At 41.0% G+C, this 5,906-nt stretch overlaps 1 long non-coding RNA gene across 1 annotated transcript; it reads right to left on the bottom strand.

Moving 5' to 3' along the window:
• Nucleotides 1-2,857: 2,857 nt before the first annotated feature.
• LOC123094789 (uncharacterized) lies at nt 2,858-4,210 on the bottom strand. The gene is made up of 2 exons (XR_006445975.1): nt 3,847-4,210; nt 2,858-3,199 (listed from the first exon to the last, which is right to left on the bottom strand). It is a non-coding gene; the product is annotated as an uncharacterized lncRNA (long non-coding RNA).
• Nucleotides 4,211-5,906: the final 1,696 nt, after the last annotated feature.

Raw genomic sequence — 5,906 nt, 5'->3', positions numbered from 1 at the left:
AAGCTGGAATCTGCAAGCATTCAACTCAAAGGAGAAGACAAAGTAATATGGGCTCTTAGTTAAATCAACAATCATGCATATAAGAGGCACTAAACATTTTCATTATGGTCTTCTCCTCTCGACCCCCAAAGGAAAGAAAAGAAAATAAAACTATTTACACGGGAAAGCTCCCAACAAGTAAAAGAAGAACGAGAAATATTTTTGGGTTTTCTTTTTAATTACTACTACAAGCATGGAAATTAAACTAACTAATTATTTTGGTTTTTCTTAAGGTTTATCAAACACAGAAGAAGAAAGCTAGAAAAAGAAATTAAATTAGCATGGATAGTACAATGAAAAAGTATGAGCACCGACAACAAGAATGAGTGTGTGAACATGATTATAATGTCGGTGAGAAATACGTACTCCCCCAAGCTTAGGCTTTTGGCCTAACTTGGTCACGGCCATGGATAGCGGCTACTCTCCCCGGTGTACTAAGGAGTGTCATCGTATTGCCACTAGCTGGCAATCTGCTCCAGGTCCCACTGATAAGATGATGGACGATAAGGATCAAGTGGTGGTTCCGGCTCAGTCTCTGGAGCCGATGTCTGGCCGCGGTGCACATACACGGCCGACGGCAAGATGAGGTAATGGCCTGTAGTTAAATCAAACAAAGAAGGTGCGGACAGGATAATAATCTCTTTGTGTTTCTTATTAAATCTCAGGTTATACAGAAGCATCTTATCATCATTGTCAACAATAAACTCATGCGCTACCATGCTCCTGTAATCTAAAAAGGTAGGAGGCAGCGGTGTCTCCTCTTTCTCATAATGCCTAATAGGTATCTTGAAATGTTTAGCAAGGCGTGCAACATAGATACCTCCAAAGATGGGGCCCTTTGTACGGTTCAGGTTTAATCGTTTAGCAATAACAGCACCCATACTAAAAGAGTTATCACGGAATAAAGCATGGAACAAAATAATAATATTAGGAACACTAAGGTTTCCACAGTTTCTACGACCAATTAAGCATCGACTAGCAAATATGGCAAAATAGCATAAAACAGGAAAATGTATGCTAGTTATTCTTGCATCGGAAACCTTCCTCGATTCCCCTACAATAATAGTATCAATAAAAAGGATCAGATTCAACCAAAGTAATTATCTTAGGATCGACAGAGAATTCATAATCATTATCAGTAACAAAGATAGGTGAAGTAGCAAAAGTAGGGTCATATTTCATTCTAGCATTTAGAGATTTCTGTTTAAGTTTAGCTAGTAACTTCTTAAGATCAGATCTATCATTGCAAGCAAGAAGGTCTCTAGCAGTTTCTTCATCCATAACATTACCCTCCGGAATGACAGGAAATTACTTAGGGGGAGAACCTTCATCATCACTATCTTCAATAATTTCATCTTCAATAATTTCATTCTCTCTAACCCTAGCAAGTTGTTCATCTAGAAATTCACCTAATGGCAAAGTAGTATCAAGCATAGAAGCAGTTTCATCATAAGTATCATGCATAGCAGAAGTGACATCATCAATAACATGCGACATATCAGAATTCACAGCAGTAGCAGGTTTAGGTGTCGCAAGCTTACTCAAAATGAAAGGAGAATCTAGTGCAGAGCTAGATGGCAGTTCCTTACCTCCCCTCGTAGTTGAGGGAAAAATCTTAGTTCTTTCATCTTTCAAGTTCCTCATAGTGATCAGCAGATATAAATCCCAAGTGACTCAAAGAATAGAGCTATGCTCCCCGGCAACGGCGCCAGAAAATAGTCTTAATAACCCACAAGTATAGGGGATCGCAACAGTTTTCGAGGGTAGAGTATTCAACCCAAATTTATTGATTCGACACAAGGGGAGCCAAAGAATATTCTCAAGTATTAGCAGTTGAGTTGTCAATTCAACCACACCTGGATAACTTAGTATCTGCGGCAAAGTATTTAGTAGCAAGGTAGTATGGAAGTAACGACAACAGTGGCAAAAGTAACAGTAGCAGTTTTGTAGTAATTGTAACAGTAGCAACGGTAAAGTAAATAAGCAAAGCACAAATATGTGAAAAGCTCGTAGGCATTGGATCAGTGATGGATAATTATGTCAGATGCGATTCCTCATGTAATAGTTATAACATAGGGGGACACAGAACTAGCTCCAGTTTATCAATTTATGTAGGCATGTATTCCGAATATAGTCATACGTGCTTATGGAAAAGAACTTGCATGACATCTTTTGTCCTACCCTCCCGTGGCAGCGGGGTCCTAATGAAAACTAAGGGATATTAAGGCCTCCTTTTAATAGAGTACCGGACCAAAGCATTAACACATAGTGAATACATGAACTCCTCAAACTACGGTCATCACCGAGAAGTATCCCAATTATTGTCACTTCAGGGTTGTCGGATCATAACACATAATAGGTGACTATAGACTTGCAAGATAGGATCAAGAACTCACATATATTCATGAAAACATAATAGGTTCAGATCTGAAATCATGGCACTCGGGCCCTAGTGACAAGCATTAAGCATAGCAAAGTCATAGCAACATCAATCTCAGAACATAGTGGATACTAGGGATCAAACCCTAACAAAACTAACTTGATTACATGGTAAATCTCGTCCAACCAAGGTTTTAAATAGCGTATAGCGGTCTGGTAGCGGATTGGGGTCGGCGTAGCGGAATGCAGATAGCGGACGATATTGCGGGCGCTATGTCCGTGTAGCAGATTTGTAAAATCACTTGTAAATTTGAGATTATAATGTACTCCCTCTGTCCCATGATGTAAGATGTTTTTTGACTCTAGTGTAGTTTCAAAAAACTCTTACATTATGGGACGGAGGGAGTATATTTTTATGCTATTGACAACAATATGACACTTTAATTGAACAATCATCACTTATATAAGCATAATCATATAGACTGTAACTAGTCCATCCAGACAATATTCAACCATGCAAACAAAAACTATTAGGATGACACAACATATATAGACTACAACTGGTCCATCTGTACAATATTCAACCATGTAACCATGCAAACAAAAACTACCAACCAATCATACAAGTCAGACCATGACCATCACACAATAATAAACGGATCTAGTTCTGATCATGGAAGAAGCACAAGTCATTCGCCATCCTCATCCTCTTCTCCATTCAGATCCATGTCCACTTCTTGGTCTTCTTAATTACAAGTGGAGATAGTTGACTGAATTACCACTGCAGAAAAAAGAAACAAACTTGTGGTATTTGACTAAATTACAAGTGCAGATAGTTGATTTGTTTGCCAGTAAACTGAATTTGTTGATACAGTACAAAAGAAATTGCAAGCAAAATGAATTTACAACTGCGAGTAGCCCAGTACAAAACAAAATTACGACTAAACATAATTTACAAAGACAATACTGTGCAAGTTTTGTTAGCTATATAAAACAGAAATGGAACATGAGGCACAACTGTATAATAACTATGTATTGTTCTGTGAGCTGAGCTATCGAATGCAGATAGGAATGTAAGTTTCTTCTTGTGCTAGTGCCACCAACGAGATTATGAACTATTCTACAATCTGAGCTCCTCCTAATTTTGTCTACTGTAACTGCAAGTGCTACTGCTACCATGAGGAATTTTTTCTATTAAGTACTGACTACTAGTACTAAGTTATGCATCGAATAGACTAACTGTAACTCTGTAAGTGCATCGATCAGAGAAAAGGTAAGTGCATCGAATGGACTAAGCCTACTACAGTAAGTGCATTGATCGGAGAAAAGCTGAGCTATCGGATGTACTATGAACGATCAGTAGAAACAAAGACCAGAGAAAAGGTTAGCAGCCCGACTGAAGAGGTCGCCAAGTGAGGAGGTGCAGACCTTATGGATAGGGACGTCTACCAGTACGACGTCGAGCAGGGACCATCGAGGGGACATGGGCATTGAGCTTGAGTACCGCTGTCCCAGTGATGTACTACCTGCCGGCTCACCGTGTCATCCCGCACTAGCTCATCGTCAACCATGGAAGGGCGTCGAGCAGGAGCGAGGAGGTGGCCGTTGTGCTGGCTGCTCGCTCAAAGTCCGGCAGGGGAAGATGGGCCTAGGGGAATGGCGGCATCTAGTGATGGTGTGCCTTGATTTGCCTCTCCGTCCGGCCTCTGGCGTTAGCCGCACTGCCGCCCATCGCCAGGAGAAGGGGATGGGATAAGAGGATTTGTGGTCTAAATTTTTTAAGCTTTCCGCTATGACCTCAACCAGCGCTACACAAAGGACCGCTATTGCGGTCTGACATGTCATATATCGACCGCATCGTGCCAATGGCGCTATTACCAAGCACAACTTTCGACTTGTAGCGGCTGGACTGCGCTACCGCTATTGCGGCCACAATAGCATTCATAGCGGCCGCTATTTAAAACCTTGCATCCAACCCATCACCGTCCAACAAGCCTACGATGGAATTACTCACGCACGGCGGTGAGCATCATGAAATTGGTGATGGAGGATGGTTGATGATGACGACGTCGACGAATCCCCATCTCCGGAGCCCCGAACGGACTCCAGATCAGCCCTCCCAAGAGAGATTAGGGCTTGGCGGCGGCTCCGTATCATAAAATGTGATGAAACTTTCTCTCTGATTTTTTTCTCCGCGAAAGAGAATATATGGAGTTGGAGTTGAGGTCGGTGGACATCCAGGGGTCCCACGAGGCAGGTGGGTGCGCCCAGGGAAGGGGGCACGCCCCCACCCTCGTGGACAGGGTGTGCCCCCCTGGCCTTGATTTTTTCGCCAGTATTTTTTATATTTTCCAAAAATAATCTCCGTGGATTTTCAGGTCATTCCGAGAACTTTTGTTTCTGCACAAAAATAACACCATGGCAGTTCTGCTGAAAACAGCGTCAGTCCGGGTTAGTTTCATTCAAATCATGCAAGTTAGAGTCCAAAACAAGGGCAAAAGTGTTTGGAAAATTAGATACGACAGAGACGTATCAACTCCCCCAAGCTTAAACCTTTGCTTGTCCTCAAGCAATTCAGTTGACAAACTGAAAGTGATAAAGAAAAACTTTTACAAACTCTGTTTGCTCTTGTTATTGTAAATATGTAAAGCCAACATTCAAGTTTTCAACAAAGATTATGAACTAACCATATTCACAATAACACTTAGGTCTCATGTTTACTCATATCAATGGCATAATCAACTAGCAAGCAATAATAATAAATCTCGGATGACAACACTTTCTCAAAACAATCATAATATGATATAACAAGATGGTATCTCGCTAGCCCTTTCTGAGACTGCAAAACATAAATGCGGAGAACCTTTAAAGATCAAGGACTAACTAAACATTGTAATTCATGGTAAAAGAGATCCAGTCAAGTCATACCAAATATAAACTAATAGTAATGCATGCAAATGACAGTGTGCTCTCCAGCGGGTGCTTTTTAACAAGAGGATAATGATTCAACATAAAAGTAAATAGATAGGCCCTTCGCAGAGGGAAGCAGGGATCTGTAGAGGTGCCAGAGCTTGATTTTAAAATAGAGATGAATAACATTTTGAGCGGTATACTTTCATTGTCAACATAACAACTATGAGATCTCGATATCTTCCATGCTACACACATTATAGGCGGTTCCCAAACAGAATGGTAAAGTTTATACTTCCCCACCACTAACAAGCATCAATCCATGGCTTTCCCGAATCAACGGGTGCCTCCAACTAGCAACAATCCTGGGGGAGTTTTGTTTAATTATTTTGATTTGCTTTGATATTTTTGATCATGGGACTGGGCATCGCGGTCACCAGCCATTTTCTCGTGAATGAGGAGCGGAGTCCACTCCCCTTGAGAATAACCCACCTAGCATGGAAGATAAAAATAGCCCTAGTTGAAACATGAGCCGCTCGAGCATACAAAACATAATTTCATTTGAAGGTTTGGAGTTT

This window comes from Triticum aestivum, chromosome 4B (assembly GCF_018294505.1).
Source record: "Triticum aestivum cultivar Chinese Spring chromosome 4B, IWGSC CS RefSeq v2.1, whole genome shotgun sequence".
Lineage (NCBI taxonomy): Eukaryota > Viridiplantae > Streptophyta > Magnoliopsida > Poales > Poaceae > Triticum > Triticum aestivum.
This window is presented reverse-complemented; position numbering and strand designations above follow the sequence as displayed.